Below are 19,324 nucleotides of genomic sequence, written 5' to 3'. Positions count from 1 at the left end.
ATAAAGGCTGATAACATAAGTAAACTGGGAGAACAAGGAATAGTTTACCTATCAGATCTATGGAGAACAGAAGAATTCATGACCAAACAGGAGATAAATGGTCAAAGGATAGGAACAGACAATTCTCAGATGAAGAAATTAAAGCCATCTCTAGTCATATGAAAAAATGCTCTATATCATTATTGATTAGAGAAATGCAAATCAAAACAACTCTGAGGTACCACATCACACCTATCAGATTGACCAATATGACAAAACAGGAAAATGATAAATGTTGGAGAAGATGTGGGAAAATTGGAACACTAATACATTGTTGGTGGAGTTGTGAAATGATCCAACCATTTTAGAGAACAATTTGGAACTGTGCCCAAAGGGCTACAAAAATGTGCATACCCTTTGATCCAGCAGTAGCACTTCTAGGGCTATATCCCAAAGAGATCATACAAATGGGAAAAGGACCCACATGTACAAAAATATTCATAGCAGCTCTTTTTGTGGTGGCAAAGAATTGGAAATTGAGAGGATGCCCATCAATTGGGGAATGGCTGAGCAAGTTGTGGTGTATGAATGTAATGGAGTACTATTGTGCTATAAGAAATGATGAACAGGCTGACTTCAGAAAAACCTGTAAAGACTTATATGGTCTGATGCTGAGTGAAGTGAGCAGAACCAAGAGGACTTTGTACACAATAACAGCCATGTTATGCGATGACTAATATTGTCAAACTGAACCCTTCTCAGCAGGCCTCGGGATGGAAAATGCTGCCCACATCCAAGGAAAGAACTATGGAAGTAGAATACCTATCACTTATTTTCTGTTGAGTTTTGTTTCATCTTTCTGATGGTTCCTTCTATTGGTTTTAATTTTTACTTACAACTTCACTAATGTGAAGGTATGTTTAACAGGAATGTAAATGTAAAGCTTATATCAGATTGGGTAGGGGGAAGGAAAGGGGAGAAAAATTTTCAACTCAAAAGCATATGGAAGTGATTGTTGATAAATCAATAAATTAATAAAATTGGGAAAAAAATTCAAAATGGCCTAGAACAATAGATGGCTACTTCAACATAAGGATTTCAACCTGGAGAAAACATCAGTAGTACCTGGTGAGAGTAGCAGTATATACATGCTCCCAAGAGTCTTTTAACTGTATATTACGATCAGGATTCTGGTGAAAAGGACTCTCCCTGTCTCTGCAGATTGCAAACCCTTCATAGTTTCTCATTTTGTATGATCTTTGTCCATATTTCTCCATAATTTCTCCATATGAACTACTTCAAACTCAGGTTTTCCTGTTTTAAAGAAGAAATTGAATTAATAGGAAAAGATATTTGAAATCATTTGGCATAAAGATCATTTTCATTTTCAAATTTATTGAGAAAATAATTGGACTGCATAGTGAAGGGATAGGAATTTTATCTAGAAACCATGAGTTTTGAAGATTGAGGGATTTTTCCCCCTTTAAATTAGTGAAATTTTGTATGAAGGGTTTTTTCCCCGTTACCTTTTAAAGCATGTTAAATGATTATTTTATATTTTTCTCTAAATATGTCTAAACTAGGTTATATTCCTATTCGTCTACTCTCTAAAGAATTTGAAAAAAAATGTCATTTATAGATAAAACATGCTCTTATAAATACTTTAAAAATTTAAATGTTAATTGGTTAACCAAAATTGGGAGAGATTAATTGGTTGATTAGTACTGGATAAGCAGATGAAATGGGGATTATGAGTGACAACAGTAGACACCCTCAGCTTCTCAGGGTTGCACCTACAAGCCTGAAGGGGTTAAGGTAGTACTTGTGTTGAGGATCTAAGTGGTATTTAATAAATGATTGTTGATTTTGTCATTAAACAAGCATCACAGACTTATGAACTAGAAGGAATCTATTAAAAACCCTTCACTTTTGAAATGAAGAAAATAAGGTCCAAAGAGGTTAAGTAAATACAGATGGTAAGTGGTACAGCTGAGACATAAATCCAGGTTCTTTGTCTCTAATGCAACACTCTTTCTATACCCCTCAACAGGATAAGCTGCTTAGGCAAAGCTTCATGTTGTCATGGAAATAATATGTGTTGGAGGTCAGGGACGTGGCTAAGAATCCTAGCTCCAACACTTACTGTCATTTAATTAATGTTTTATGAGCAAATAAATGAGAAAATTCTTAGCATTTTAGAATTGAACCACCACCAGAAAGGTTAGAAATTCCTCTCTATCAACTATTCTTTTATCTCTCCTACTGCCTTGGGTCTGCGAATCTTTCCTCCTTTCCTTGAGTGCTTGTTGCTTTACCTTGTCCCTGTTTTGATAATCCATCAAGGCTGCTCCTCCCATGCTTACTTCCCTTCAGAGTCTGAAACCACTGGTTGACCATTTCTATTACTATACGCAAGTGGTTCTTAAATTTAGATATCTTTCCCTAAGCTCTCTTCTGGTCTCCATTCCTGCTTTGCTAACCACTTGGACCTCTTCAGCTGGATAACCTATTTGACATTTCCAACTGGATATATCTAAAATTAATTTCCCCATAAGCCTTTTCTCTCTATAGAACTCTGCAACATTAGACCGTTCCATGTTTCTTCCCTCTAACTTAACTCCCGTATCTAATTATTTGCCATATCATATTGATTCTATACCCACAACTTCTTTTTGCATCCATTTCGTTCTTTTACTCATATCACTTCTGTCTCTACTTCAATTTCTTATCACCTCTCATTTAGACTAATTCAATATACTCCTAGTTGGTCTCCCTAGTTTTAGTACCTTTCAGCCTCCCCACATGCACCAAATTAGTATTTCTAAAATATAGATAAGATCATGAGATGGACCCCTCCCCTATTCTTGTATTAAAATTATTCAATTGCTCCCCATTGCCCCAGGATAAAAAACAAACAAACAAAAAATCTTTGTCCTGCCATTCAAAGTGTTCCACAATCTGATTCCCAACCTTTGAATTTCCTTAACAGTATTTCCTTTCCTTGTCTATTTTAATAACACTGTACTTTTAGGTGTTACCTGCACATGAAATTTCATCTACTGCACTCTACCTATGCATTAGGTCATGTCTACCGTGCATTGACTCCTCACCCCTTCATCTTAGATTTCTTTTTGTTTGTTTGTTTGTTTTTCTGTTTCCTGTTTATCGGATGGAAAGGGCAGGGCTAGGAAGGAAGGGGCGGAGGCCTGAGGGGGCAGGGGTTGAGGACCCTCGACCTGAGGCCTCTGGGGGTCAGCCCGTCACGTGGGGGACATCTTGGGCCAGTAGCCCAGCTCGGCGCCCCCGGTCAGGGGCAGCTCCACGCGAGTGCAGATGGAAGCGTGGAAGGCCAGGAAGAGGGCAGCAGCCCCGACCTCGTCCGGCCCGACCATCCGTCCTAGGGGCTGCGCCTGCTCCCCTTCTCTGGGGATCGGGGGTCAGGGTGGCCAGCTCCTTCCACAGCGGGGTCCAGATGTTTCCTGGGGAGATGCAGTTGACTCGGAAACTATACTGACTCTCATCCAGGGCCAACGCCTTGGTCAGAGCTGTCACAGCCCCCTTGGGGGCCACATAAGATGCAGCCTTTCTCTGCCCGATGGCCCCCACCAGGCTGGAGACGTAAATGATGCTGCCACGGCTTTGCCCAGGGCAGGGAAGGGCGTACTTCGACACTGCGTATTGTGGCTAGGAGGTTCAGTTCTAGCAGGTCTCGGAAGGCCTGAGAGGAAGTCTCTTTCAGCATCCCCTCTGGGGGATGGCGCCCAGCGTTGTTCGCCAAGCAGTCCAGGCGGCCAAAACGTTGCAGGGTCTCAAAGATCAGGGCCTGCAGGCCAGGAGACAAAATCTCAGAGCCTGAAGGATTCCAGAAATCAAGGACCAGAGAAACAGGAGACTGGCAGATTCAGATACGGTCTAGGAGAGATAGAGACATCTCGAGGCAGAGATGCCAAGACTTTGCAGAGATGCCGCTGGAAGAAACCTTAGAAAAGTGTGAACAGAAGACCTGAATTTGTGGAGATGTGGTGGGAAAGACACATGAGGACTGAGGCAAGGGCAAAATTTGGGGAAGGGAGATAGACAGGGAATGCTGGGGAGCTGCGGTTGGAGTTCTTCCAATCCTCTTTCTCTCGCCTCCCTCAGCTGCTTACATACATGAGCCACAGCGAAGGGCAAGATCAGAGACCCAAGGAAACACAGAAGCAGAGAGATGGATGGATTGTGTGTGTGTGTGTGTGTGTGTGTGTGTGTGTGTGTGTGTGTTGCTAGTTTATTTCAAAACACAATTCAGGTACTATATCTTAGGGAGAATTTTCCTTATCCCTATCCCACCTCTGGTTATTATATTCTCATATGCTCCATATTTCTGTTTATTAGTCCGTGTTTGTCCATCTGTCTCTCTCTTTCTGTTGGTCCGCCTGTCTCTCTCTCTCTCTCTCACACACACACACACACACACACACACACACACACACCCTCTGTTAACCATCCACTGAACAGCTTACATTCTTGGAGGCTTTCCTGGGGTGAAACTGAGTGACTTGCTTAGTATGTGTCAAAGGTAAATCCAGGTCTTTCTCACTTATAAGCAAAATCTCTATCCATTATCTAACACTGGCATTTCCTGCTCATGAAGACAGCCAGATTCTTACAATAATAAGCCTAATTCTCCCCATTTTTATCAAGATTTGAACTTCACTACTTTTGGTATTATTGGATTCAGGACAATTGACTCTAGCTTTCATCCTCCAAATCCTTGATTTTGTCTTTTCAGTAAGAGAGCTGTTGAATTGTTAGGGAAGAGTAGGGAGGAAAAGAAGCCAAGTCAGACTCAACAAAAGTCATTTTCTCCACTTTCAAGAAGAAGAGACAGTGAGGTGGTACAGTTGATAGTGTGCAAGGCCTAGAGTTAGCAATACCTGATTTTAAATCCATCCTCAGATACTTACTAGCTACATGACACTGGGCAAGTCACTTTACTGCTATCACACTCAGTTTCCTCCATTGTAAAATAGAGATAATATTAGCACCCATCTCCCAGGGTATCCTTGTGATGATCAGATGATATAAGAACTGGTGAGCAATTAGCACAGTGCCTGGTATATATAAGGTAACATATAAATACTGGGTAGCTATTATTAATGTTGCTATTATTAACAAACACAAATGTCCTTTCATGACAGGCCAACTGTACAATAAAGCAGATGAAGGCTACTCAGGGTGTGACAATGAGGTGGTCACTTAACAAATCAATATCAGAATTTCTTCATTTGAAGAAATCTTTAAAAAACACTCCTTTGCTTAGGCCTTCAGAGGTAGTTTAAGGAAAACCAGATTTTCAAAGCACAAGCAGAGCTTGGGGAAAGGTTACTGCAAGATGCAAAGATGATGAGAATTTTAGGAAAACAGCCCATTAAATAGCAATTCAGATGAGAGATTTAATTCTGAGAAGTGCTTAAAGGAGCTCTCAGCCTTGCCTCTGAAAGTCCGAATGATTATTTTAAGGCCTTGAAAATTGCCAACTCGGGCAGAAAACAAACAAACAAGTCATAAATATGTCACCTTTGCTAAAAATCAAATGTTCTTTCCCAAATTTCCAGTGTAGTCGGAATCGTTCTGCTATTTGAAAGGAAGCACAAAGTGCCAGAGGAAGCAGAAAAAGGCACATTTCAAAAGAACACAAAGTACAGTTTCAGATAGAAACATAAAAATACAATTAGGAAATGTGCTCTTTCTTACAGACTCTTCATGGCAGCTTTAGGCAGCGTGTGTCATCAGAAATGCCTGTCTCTATACCAAATATTTAAAAATGAAGTGATTATGAAGACTAATAAAGGTATTTACCTCTGTTTTCACCAAATTGCTCAGATGTTACTTTGAGCTTATATTCTCTGTCACACAAAGGGAAAAGGACCTTGAAAAACTTTGTTTTTCCAGACTATTCTCAATGAATGCGCTCATGCAGCCAGGGAGGAGAAAATGTATCTGAGAAAATCTCTCGGGAAAACAGAAACAAGGATTAAAGAGCTGGAACAGGTCTGCAGGGCCGATCAGTTCACATTTTATAACTATGGAAATCAAAGCTCAGAGAGATAAAGTAACTTGTCTAAGGTCACATATAGAGTAAGTGACAGAGCTAAAATTCAAATTCAGGCCTTTTGACTAAATTTATTACCATTTCCATTAGGCCACATTGCTATCATCTATTCATATATATATGTTTATATAAATGTGTGTATGCATATGTATATATATATATGTATATATGCATGTATGAATATATGTATATATGTATATGTGTATATATATGTATATATTCTCTCTTTCCCAGTATCTATAAATTTGCCTGAATATAGATATATCTATACCAATATCAACACCTATATCTTTCTATATTTTAACTATATGTATCTGTCTCTATGTCTAAATCTCTATTATATATATATATGTCAACTGCAAACCCTTAATCTATATCATCTATATCTATATCTATCTACCATCTTTCATTTTTTTAAAGATGAAATGTATGATTGATCTTAGCAAAGACATGAAGTCACAGAAAAGAAATCACAAGACCATAGGATTATAAATTTTGGTCTAAAAAAGTCTTTAGATTTCATTGTCCAACTCCTTCATTTTACAGATGAGAAAAATTAAGATATATTAATGTTACACTATTTCTCCAGGGAAACAGTGTTAAAAGTAGAATTCAAAGTCATGAGTACTTAAATCTCTCTAAAATTATGATAAAATAAAAGGAAATAATGTGAGGTAAGGACAGGATAGACTATTTAAACATCTAGTTCTTTTAGTATAAATCCTGAGAAATATGAGGAAGTGAAACTTCCTGGTTATTAATGGGAAGATGGTAACTTTACATTGATATTGTAATGTGCTCGTGGAGGGCCTCCTTGTATATTATATGAACTAGTGTTTTTTTTTTTAGGATCCACAAGAGAACTGCGACAGTAAAACCTTGGACAATGACTTGGTGAGCTATGTGAAAATGTAGTGCTGTAAGTGGGGATAGAATGATGGACCAGATGCAATATGACCTGTTTTTCAATCCTATCCTACACACTTTTTAAATTATGGGAACTTGGGTAAGTCACTAAACATTTCTGTGCTTCCTATAGCCTCTCAGGTCCCATCTACTTCTAAATCAATGATCCTGGGATCTTATGGAGGAAGATCTATAAGCCTAGGAAAATAAAGCTGGCCCCTGGGATGTATGAGCTCTTGGGTATATCTATTGGTTAAGCTTGGCCAGCAGGAGAGACTTAGCAGCGAGGTATCCCAGGATAGAAAGTTCAGAAATAGAATTTGTTTAAGGGATGGATATCTGTATTCATAAGGCCTGGCATGAATATAAGCCACACAGCAAACATTGCATAAGTGGAAAGGGCAATTTATTACCAGGGCTGAACTGGCCAAATCATCCAGTTATAGGCAGTCATGAAAAAAAAAATGAGGCAAGGGAAAGCCTTCGAAGAGACTGAAAGAAGGGAAATTTATTTTTATAATGTATATTTCTTTTTCTGCATTTTTATCCTGTACATGATTTAATTATTTCCTTTTTTGCTTCCTCTGTTTAAAAAAACAAAAACAAGACTATGTTCCTTGTGAGTAGTGACTGTATTGTTCATTGTATTTGTCTCTCCAGGACCTAGCACAGTGTCTGGCAAATTACTGGGTGTTGAATCATTGACTAGCAAGGTTAGGCTTCTTCAGAGTGAGAAGTATCACTCAGCAAAAACTAATATAAAAGAGTACAAAAAGATGGAAAAGCAGCTCAGAAACAAATTTCACATTGCTCTGTTATAGAAAAGATATTGGATTTTTTATTTGGAAGAGGTACTGAAAATCATGTAGTCCAACCCCTTGCTTGTAAAGCTAAGGAAACTGACACCTAGGAAATGTTAATAACTTCACAGGGCCAAGATGCTGGAGTGACCAGTATTTTTAAATTTGCCTGAATATAGGCATAAGCATGCCTGAAAAGGCATATCTGTACCTATATCAAGACCAATATCAACATCTGTCTTGATCTTCCCTGTCATTACAACTTTCTATGTTGAGATTCTTTTTATTGTTTTTTTTTGCTCATCTTTTTTGGCTTTTTTCCTTTTACATTTGTGAGTCAAGTAGGAGTGAAAGGAAAGACAGGACAAACAGGAGGAAAAATAGTATAGAGGAAAACACACAGAAAGTAATATATTGCGAATGTGAATGGAGTGAACTCTCCCATAAAAAAAAAGAAGTGGATAGCAAAGTGGACCAAAAACCAGAATTCTACAATATATTGTTTACAAGAAACACACTTGAAGCACAGAGACACACACAGACACACAGAATAAAGGTAAGGGACTGAAGACAATGTAAGGTGGACTAGGAATACTAAATCTCAAATTAGATTATAAAGCAGTAAGCGTCAAAACTATCTTTTACTGGCTAAGAAATAGAGTGGTGAAGCAGTGAAATAGATTAGGTATATAAGACAAAGTAGTCAATGACCATAGTAACCTAGCGTTTGATAAACCCAACGCCTTTGGGATAAGAGCTCACTATTTGACAAAAGTTGCTGGGAAAACTGGAAAAGAATAGGGCACAAACCAGATATAGACCAACATCTCACACCATATACCAAGCCATAAAAATGGGTGCATGATTTAGACATAGAGGGTGATACCATAAGTAAATTAGAAGAGCAAGGAATAGTCTACCTATCTGATTAAATTTATAAGAAAACAAGTCATTCCCCAATTCTTTTTGTTGTTGTTGTTTTAGGCAATTGGGGTTAAGTGACTTGCCTAGGGTCACACAGTTAGTAAGAGGCAAGTGTTTGGTCTAAGGCCGGATGTGAACTCAGGTCCTCCTGACTTCAGGGCCAAGTGCTCTATCCACTGTGCCACGTAGCTTCCCCACATTCTCCAATTCTTAAATGCTCAAAGGATATGAATAGGCAATTTTCAGATGGAGAAATCAAATATATCTGTAGGGACATAAAGAATACTCTAAATCACTTTTGATTAGCGAAATGTATATTAAAACAACTCTGATAAAAAAACCCAACAACTCTGAGGTACTACATATCTATCAGATTGGCTTATGTGACAAAAAAAGAAAATGATGAATGTTGGAAAGGATGGGGGAAATTGGGGCATTAATGTACTGTTGGAGTTATGGACTGATCTACCAATCTGGAGAGCAATTTGGAACTATGCTCAAAGGGCTATAAAACTGTGCATACCCTTTGATCCAGAAAGACCTTTACAAAGAGATCACAAGAAAAGGAAAAAGGTCCTGTATGTTCAAAAATATTTATAGCAGCCCTTTTTGTTTTGGCAAAATATTAAAAATTGAGGGGATTCTCATCAATTGGGAATGACGGAACAAGCTGTGGTTTATGAATGTAATGGAATACCATTCTTCAATAAGAAATGATGAACAGGCAGATTTCAGAAAAATCTAGAAAGACTGGTATGAACTGATGCAAAGTGAAATGAGCAGAACCAGGAAAATATTGTACATGCATCAGCAACATTGTGTGATGATCAACTATGTATGACTCAGTTCTTCTCAAAAACACAATGATCCAAGACAAGTCCAAAGGACTCACAAAGGAAAATGTGATCTACATCCACATAAAGAACTGAGGGATTCTGAATGCAGAGTGAAGCATACTTTTTCACTTCCTTTATTCTTTTTTTTTGTATTTTTTTTCTTTTTATCTCTTTTCTCTTTCACAACTATGACTAATATGGAAATATGTTTTACGTGACAATACATGTACAACCTATATCAAATTGTCTGCCATTTTCAGAAGAGGGGAAGGAAGAGAGGGAGGGAGAAAAATTTGAAACTCAAAATCTTGTAAAAATAAAAGCTAAAAAATTGTCTTGACATGTAATTGGGGGAAAATAAAATACTATTAAAAACTTTTAAAAAAGATGTTAACTTCTTGACCAAAATCACACAGTTACCAAGTATCTGGAAAGAGATGCAAATTGAGGTTCTCTGACTCTTCAGCTGGCACCATTTCCATGATCCCACTCTACGTTCTTTCTTGACCAGTTCTCTTTTTCCCTCCAAAGATGCCTGGCTCTAATAAAAAAATGGACAGCCTTGAACATTAGCAAAGAAGCGTTCTTTCTTGAAAGTTTTATTTTCCAAAATTTGGGCATTCTCACTGTGGAGCGATATAGGAGCGTTTGTCAAGGTTATTAACAGAAACTGCTGCTTTTCCACTCTGGGTAACTATCCTGCCCTACACTGATTCTGGTGATATGTGGAGAAAATGAATTTCATCTGTTCCTTTATTTCCCTACTTAGAGTTTCTGAGATAGTTTAAGGGAGGGGCATTACTTTGTCATGAGATGAGCAATAGATTTTGAATCAAAATACCTGAATCTAAATCACAGCTATGCCATTTACCTGTATGATGAGGGACACATTTTTTCACTTCTCTAAAATTCAGTTTTTTCATCTGTCAAACTAGAAGGTTAAACTGGATGCTAAGATAACTTCCATATCTAAGATCCTCTGAAAACAACCAGTCTGATTCATCTCCTTTCTGTCAGGTGAACTTATTGTACTCAGGCCCATTCCATTTATTGCTTAAGTTGCCTGTGCTTGAAATGTCTTTCCACCTCTATGTTGCTAATGCATTTTCATTGAATTTTTCAAGACCTAACTCAACATTTGCCACTCCCAAGAATCCTTTCAACCTCACTCTGCTCATTTGTTTTGCCTGTCATAGTTCATATATTAGTTTGTAAGTAGCTGAAGTTTCTGACTATTTATTTCCTGGTAGAAGGTAAACTTTGTTGGCAGGGATAAGATCTGCAGTGTCTTTTGTGTTACACATAATGTCTGATGAAAGTAGAAACCTGGAAATGCCTTTTGAATAAATGACTGAAAATGCTTTTCACAGGCTGGAGATAAAGGAAATATGTAAAAGTCTTAAGACCCATGAACCTGTTTATAGAAAATATGTGAACCTAGAATAAATTCAAAAACAGCCTACAATGATTAGATCAGGGACGTGCACTCATAGAAACATTACCCTTTGGCATGTTTCAGCTATGACAGAGGGAAAAGCTAGTGAGTAAATAGAAGGCCATTGACAAGGGGACGTGGAAAGATAAACTCCAAATTAAGGCAACGAGCTCTTAAGTAATACTAGAATAAAGTAGGATGAGTTATGCAGAAAATCCCTCTGTATCTCTCTGTCTCTCTGTCTCTGTGTCTGTCTCTCTCCCTCACATCTGTCTCCTTTCCCTTTTGCTCTCATTCAGGTAACAGATGGGAGGGAATAAAATAAATGCTTGATAATTGAGAAAATGAAAACAGATCAGGAATATGAACATTTGATAGAAGCAGAACGTTATAATTGGTAAAGAACTAGCTTTGCAACAGAAAGACATGACTTCAAGTTCTGCCTCTTATCCTAGCTTTGTTGTCACCCTCCAGTATTTTAGGCAATTTTATCTGCATTGATAGAGAGGGGTTTTTTTTCCCAACCAGGAGTTCCCTATATGAATGAAATCACAGCTAAATTCTCTTTCCCATATGTAGTACTTCACGGTTTACAAAGTGTTATGCATACATTATCTCTTTTGATTCTGGCAGCAACCCCTGCAGGGAGACACGACATGTATTATTATGCACATTTTATTCATAAGGAAACAGGCTAAAGGAGCTCAGTGACATACTTGCCTATAAGCACACAGCTAATAAGAGTCAGAATCAGAGTTTGAATGCACTCATTCCTGAATTCAATACCAACACTCTCTTTTCTTGGCAACATTGATTGTAAATGGGTAAATGGGTAAAAATAAAGACAATGTATTGGTTTTTCACTCAATCTTAGATCCACTGTCTATTGCCAAACTCTAAGCCATAGCTTCTTAGAGAATTTAAATTAATGTCTGTAATTGTCATTTGTAGGCTAAAAGATACCCCCAATTACCTCAAACAGAAAACATCCAATGTCCTTAACCAAGTGGAGGCATGTGGAAACTAAGAGCAACAGTGATGAAGAATCCAAAAACATTAAAAAATTAGGGAAGGAGTTACATGGTATAGTGGAATAAGCACTGGCCCTGGAGTCAGAAGGACCTGAGTTCAGACTTACTAAATGTTTGGCCCTGGGTCAATTAACCTGATTGCCTCAAAATTTTTTTTAAAAAAAGAAGAAAATTGTTTGATGAATATGAGCAAAATTAGCTCTCAAAACACTGAGTGTTATGAGAAAGTGTGCCTCCAGAAAATGTTGGTCTAAGACCTTGAGTGCATCATCCTGATAGCATTTCTAAATGAAACTGAAGGAAGTCAACAAAATGGATTACGGCAAAGAAATGATGAGGACATATGATTTTCCCTAACTCAAGTTACCCCTACACCCTTTTTGATCAACAGGTCAATCTACTCTGCAAGTCTGTAATCTCACAAAATCGCAGTTTACAAGCCCTGAATGATGAGTTCGACTTTCTAAGTCAGTCTGAAAGGACACAGTTAATTCTTAGTAAAGGCATCTAATAAAATAACATTGAATGAAAAGTAGCAAAAATAAAAATATTTCCATGTAAAGCTGATGCTTACAGTCATAAATAAGTGCATGCACTTCAGTTAGATAATGGAAACACAGACAGACACATACATACATACATATATACATACATACATACATACATACATACATATGAGAAAAATGTGTTTGAAGCACAGATGTAGAGGGGACACTCATGCCACTGATATTGTATTGCATTGCAATCATTGCCTGTGACAAAGTCATCATAGCTTTCAGCATTATTTTAATTAGCTGATGCGCATTATTGAGTTGGTTGCATGGTTATTGCTGGTCATTACCAAGAACATCTGGAATGGATAGAATAGCTGTTGGCTTTTCTTTACCTCTATTTCCTGATCACCAAAAGTGATCTTTGAGAGAGGGTCACTGTTTACTTTCAGTATTCTCCGTCTGATTCAGAGTCAGAAAGCCCAGGTAACCCTGTTTGATTTTCAATTCATGATCTCCTTATAGTCATTATATATTTAAATGTTATTCTTCCTAATGCTTCTTAAGGCCTTTCTGGAGCAAGGAGTTTCTCAATTGCAAAATTCTTGTGCTCTCCCATGTAGATAGGTGGGAGGTAAAAAGACACAGACAAAATAGAAAAATAAATAAATAGAATAGAACATTTGTCAAGGGGGGCAAGGTTATGTCTTCACTCCATAAAATTGCATTCCTAGTCTATCATTTGCATATGTCCTTAGCAAAAAGCTTCAATCTTGGAACTAACCCACCCAACATGTATAAATAGAACCACTGTAAAAATATACTACCCATGTGGACATCCAGTGCATTGCTCATATGGCATTTTTGAAATTTTATTATTTATTTTTAAAATTCCTTATTTTTTAAAATTTTGAGTTGCCAAATTTTCTCTACTTGTAGAGTTTCTCCCACCTATCATAAAGGTAAGCAACATGATATCAATTACACATGTAAAATAATTTAAAACATACTTCTATATTAGCCATGTCTCCAAAATCAAGAAAAAATAAAGTGAAAAAAATGTATTTAAATTTGCTCTGAGAGTTCGTCAGTTCTCTTTCTAATCATGAGTCCTTCAGAATATTGATCAGAAAAGCTAAATCTTTTTTCACATTTTACATTATTACTGTTATTTCATACTATGAGTACTGATCCTCACTTCATACTGCATAAATTCATATTCATCTTCCCAGATATTTTTATGAAAGCTTTCCCCTCATAATTTCTTATAGTTTTCATATAGTCCATTTTTTCTATGGCTTTCCTCTCATAATTTCGTATAGGAGCTGGAGGCCCCAGAGATGGCTTGTTATGCCAATGGCCTGATAAGCTAGAATCTTGGGGCCTCAACTGCTAATCTGTGCTGTGGCTAAGAGCCTTCCATTGTCTTTCCTGGAAACTGACTGTGCTGGTTGCACTCCCGTTTTACCCAACTGAAATAAACCTTTCCTGAAGTCTTTCTAAACTAACTTGGGCTTGAAAATTATATCACTCTTTCTTTTTGCAGATTCTGCCACTCCAGAATTTTTAAGCGGCTTGATTTCATATTATTTCAGAGGGAAACTAGGGAAAGCTCAGCAGACTATCTGGTTTTCTCCACCATCTTGACCTATGTTAGTCTTTATTTTAAATTGCTTCTCATTCTGGGAATCATCAAACTTCTTGGCCTTGGCTCAAGGAAAGGGAATTTCACCTTTTTTTGTGTGTCCCTACTTATTCCTGATGAATTTTATCTTTTTCTTCATCTCAGCACTTTGCCTGGGAGTTAGAGTTACAGACTTGGTCTTCTTTCTTCCAGATTCTTTCCTCTTCCATTGCTCTGATTTCATCTTCCTGTCTTCCTCAGCTGTAAATTAAATACTTCAAAGACAGGAAATGTATCATGTTTATTACTGCATCCGCAGAGCCTCTCACATGACAGTCCCTTAATAAATGATTGATTGATTGATTGCAGGTTCAGTGAATTCAATAAGCCCATCTGTATATATTAAGTACCTACTTTATGACAGATACTATTTTCAGTGACGTTGATTAAAAAGTAGAAATGAACATTTGCTGCCCTAAGGAAGATTACAGTCTAAAAAAGTAAATGAACTTTACCCTTCATTTGAAACACTTTATCTCATCCTAATAGAATACTTTCATCCAGGCAGCAGAGGTCAGCCACATAGGCAAATTCATTGTATTTAGCTATGTGGTCAACAAAGCAAGATGAAGGATTATGGGTGAATTGAGAAAAAGCCTGATTGGAACTTCTTCCCTTCTACTGATAAGAAGAAGTATCTGAAAAGTAAAAATGTCTTAGTAATGGAATGCATATGATACACATGGATTCTTGAAGATGACGGAGTGAAAGCAGTGACTTGCTTGAGCTCTACCCTAAACCCCTCCAAATACTCATAAAAAATGGCTCTAAACAAATTCTGAAGTAGCAGAACCCACAAAAAGACAGAGTGAAACAAATTTCCAGCCCAAGACAACCTGGATGATTGATCAGAAAGGTGTATCACGCCGGGCTGGGAGCACAGCGCAGTGCAGCGTGGGTACGCAGGACGCAGCAAACCTGGAGCAGGCCTCAGAGGACTGAATCGCAGGCAGCTGTGGAGGTTTCCAGACTCCTCAATCCACCAATGCCAAAGACAATTTAGAAGGTCAGTGGGAAAAGTCTGTTTCTGTCGGTGGTCAGAGAGGAAGGCGGGGTTCAGCTCCATTCCCCAAGAGCCTGGCCTGGGGGGAGCTGCTTCCGAGCTTCCCCCACAGACTGAGGGGAATCCAGTGGCTGATCAGAGAGGGATGCAGGGATCTCTTTGCCAGTGCTGAGGCAGGAATCTCTTGCTTTGCCCGTGTGTGGATCTGGGTCACAGTTCTGGGCAGCAGTGCTGGGGTGAGGAGGAGCTCTGGCGTGGTGGAGCTTGTAGTGGCTGTGGAGAGGAACCCCTCCTCACAGTTACAGGACAGAAAGGAATACTTGTGGTCACAGGCCAGGAAAGGAGTAAACACCTCACCCCTTATCATACCACCTTGGAAGAACTGAAAATTTACAGGTCCCTACAAGTATCTCTGAAAACAGCTACACAAACCCCTGAAGCTTGGGACAGTACACTCCCCACATTGGAAGCAGACTCTTACCTTAACAAAGAGTTTAAAACTCAAGTAATTGGCTGGGATCATGAGCAAGCAGTGCAAAAAGAGTCAGACTATATTATCTTACTTTGGTGAAAAAGAAGATCAAAATATACAACCAGAAGAAGACAACAAAGTCAAAGCTCCTACATCCAAAGCCTCCAAGAAAAATATGAATCAGTCCCAGGCCTTGGAAGAGCTCAAAAGGGATTTTGAGAAGCAAGTAAGGGAAGTAGAGGAAAAACTGGGAAGAGAAATGAGAGTGATGCAAGAAAATCATGAAAAACAAGTCAACAGCTTGCTAAAGGAGACCCAAAAAAATACTGAAGAAAATAACACCTTAAAAAACAGCCTAACCCAAATGGCAAAAGAGGTCCAAAAAGCCAATGAGGAGAAAAATGCCCTAAAAAGAAAAATTGGCCAAATGGAAAAGGAAGTCCAAAAGATTACTGAAGAAAATACTTCCTTAAAAATTAGAATAGAGCAATTGGAAGACTAGTGACTTTATGAGAAATCAAGACACTGTAAAACAAATCCAAAAGAATGAAAAATTAGAAAACAATGTGAAATATCTCATTGGAAAAACAACTGACCTGGAAAATAGATCCAGGAGAGAGAATTTAAAAATTATTGGACTATCTGAAAGCCATGATCAAAAAAAGAGCCTAGACATCATCTTTCAAGAAATTATCAAGGAAAACTGCCCTGATATTTAGAACCAGAGGGCAAAATAGAAATTGAAAGAATCCACAGATCTCCTCCTGAAAGAGATCCCCAAAGGAAAACTCCTAGGAATATTGTAGCCAAATTCCAGAGTTCCCAGGTCAAGGAGAAAATATTACAAGCTGCCAGAAGGAAACAATTCAAGTACTGTGGAAACACAATCAGGATAACACAAGATTTAGCAGCTTCTACATTAAAGGACGCAGGGCATGGAATATAATATTCTGGAGGGCAAAGGAGATAGGATTACAACCAAGAATCACCTACCCAGCAAAACTGAGTATAATCCTTCAGGGGAAAAAATGGTCATTCAGTGAAATAGAGGACTTTCAAGCATTCCTGATGAAAAGACCAGAGCTAAACAGAAAATTTGACTTTCAAATACAGGACTCCAGTGGAACATGAAGAGGTAAACAGGAAAGAGAAATCATAAGAGACTTATTAAGATTGAACTGTTTACATTCCTGCATGGAAAGATGATATTTGTAACTCATGAGACTTTGTCAGTATTAGGGTAGTTGAAGGAAAAAAATTGTATGTATGTATATGTATAGATAGAGGGCACAGGGTGAGTTGAAGATTAAGGGGTCATATCTGGAGAATAAAATTAAGGGATGAGAGAGGATGATACTGGAGAAGAAAAGGGAGAGGTAGAATGGGGTAAATTATCTCACAAAAAAAAAACAGAAAGAAAAGTCTCTCACAGTGGAGGGGAAACAGGGGAAGGTGAGAGGGAATGAGGGAATCTTATTCTCATAGGATTTGGCTTAAGGAGAGAATAACATACACATTCAATTGGGTATGGAAATCTGTCTTACCCTACAGGAAAATAGGGGGAGAAGGGGACAAGAGAGCAGGGGGTGATAGAGAGGAGGGCAGATTAGGAAAGAGGGTAATCAGAAGCAAATACTTCTGAGGAGGGACAGGGTCAAAAGAAAGAATAGAATAAATGGGAGGGCAGGATAGGATTAAGGAAATAGAGTTAGTTTTTCACAACATGTCTACTAAGGAAGTGTTTTGCATAACTGCACATGTACAACCTATATTGAGTTGCTTGCCTTTTCAATGAGGGTGGGTGGGGAGGGAGGAAGGGAGAAAATTTGGAACTCAAAGTTTTAAAAACACATGTTTTAAAAAAATGTTTTCACATGCAACTGGGAAATAAGAAATACAGGAAATGGGGTACAGAAGTCTATCCTGCTCTACAGGAAAATAGAAGGGGGAGGGGATAAGAGATGGGAGGGGGGAGAGATAGAAGAGAAGGCAGACCAGGGGAAGGGGTATTCAGAATGCATGCCATCTTGGGGTGGGGGGAGGGGTGAGAAATTTGGAACTCAAAACTTGTGGAAGTGAATATTGAAAACTAAAAATAAATAAATTTATATTAAAAAAAACAAAACATGGATTCTTTATTAAACCTGCAGTTTTACCTATGTGTTGCAAAATGCTGGTTCTTCTGATAACTACTTATTTTACCCTAATTGATTGTTTTTATATGATTGTGCTTCGTGTTTTGTAGAGTATTTTCCCAACACAGAGCCTAGGAGCATTTAAAATTATTATAACCTTTACTTAACAAGTGAAAATTCTGAGATATAGTTATGTTAAAAGATTCCAACACTGTTACAGAGGAAGATCACCATACTGGATACAAGGTCAAACCTGGAGTCTGTGTTCAAGTCACTTTTCAGTATGTCAGTAAACTTTATAATGCTCCTAACATCAAAATGATTGATGAAAGGGATTTCCACACTGAGAGTTCCTCACACTGATGAAACCAAACAAAGGTAAATCCAGACCAAAGCAGTGGAAAATCAAAATTCATAGAAGTAATAAATGTGAGAGCCAGTATTAAAAGTCAGGCCTCCTACTTATGAAAGTACTGCATGTACCAGCAAGCTTGTAGGATGTCTGTATGCATGCATGTATATATGTATGTACACACACAACATATGCACATATATATGTATACACATATCACATACACACATTTAGAGAAAGAGAGACAGAGTTTTTACTTAACTGATACTGCTGAAATAATTCCTACTACTCTGACACTTCAGTGACTTTTCATTTTTCTATCAGAAAAGTTCAACCTCAGTTATACCCAGCAGAAAATTAATTTATTACTTTGATTAATCAATTAATTGTTGGAAAGTGCTTTGAGTGATATAAAAATGCAGAACAGTGAATCACTTTAAAGTCCCCATTGTAAATCTTCATGAACTTTAATTGATGAAATATGCTCATGAACTGGCTACCCTCAGCCGTGGAAGAAAATTGAAAATGCCTTTAAGTTTCCATTATTTAGCAAATTTATTTGCACTGATTTAATTTTCTGAAAATTCAAAATTTCAAAGAATTGATTGAGATTGTCTCATGCAATAAAAAATACAGGATGATAGAAATAAATCAGGAGTAATATATATTTTTTTATTTTAAATAAATCATAACTTTAAACATTGAAATCTATCCTAAGAATTGTCCTTGTATCATTCTCAGGTATGTAAATAACAAGATGACATTAGGCATAGAAAAGTTAGAATGGAGATTCTGTGGTCTAATCCTTTCATGTTTTAGATGGCACAGTTGAGGCCCAGATATATGCAATGATTTACCCCAAGTCACAACTTAGTTAATAACAGTTGAATCTCAAGCTCAGGGCTTCAGATGCCAACCTTTTCCATTATTCAAATCTACTTTAATGCATTATTTTAATGTCTTTGGCAGTTATCAATAAATTGTCATATTTTTATATACCTATATATATATATATATATATATCTTTCCTAAGGCTTTTTTTTTCAGGATGTGTGGGATTCTTACTAACTGAAGGTGTTCAACATAGACTACATAACTATTTTTGTTTTGGTTATGTCATCAAGAAAATTAGTCTAAATAAATATTCTTTGAAGTTCTCTGCTCAGGTCAAGTCAACAATCA

General features: G+C 37.6%; 1 pseudogene; it reads right to left on the bottom strand.

Moving 5' to 3' along the window:
* Window positions 1-3,239: 3,239 nt before the first annotated feature.
* On the bottom strand, window positions 3,240-8,036 carry LOC110195645 (L-fucose dehydrogenase pseudogene; annotated as a pseudogene).
* Between the last annotated feature and the right edge of the window lie 11,288 nt (window positions 8,037-19,324).

The sequence above is a fragment of the Phascolarctos cinereus genome, unplaced genomic scaffold (assembly GCF_003287225.1).
Source record: "Phascolarctos cinereus isolate Bilbo 61053 unplaced genomic scaffold, phaCin_HiC Scaffold_9;HRSCAF=440, whole genome shotgun sequence".
In the NCBI taxonomy this organism is placed as follows: Eukaryota; Metazoa; Chordata; class Mammalia; order Diprotodontia; family Phascolarctidae; genus Phascolarctos; species Phascolarctos cinereus.
Note: the sequence above shows the minus strand (reverse complement) of the source record. Positions and strands in the feature narration are given on the sequence as shown.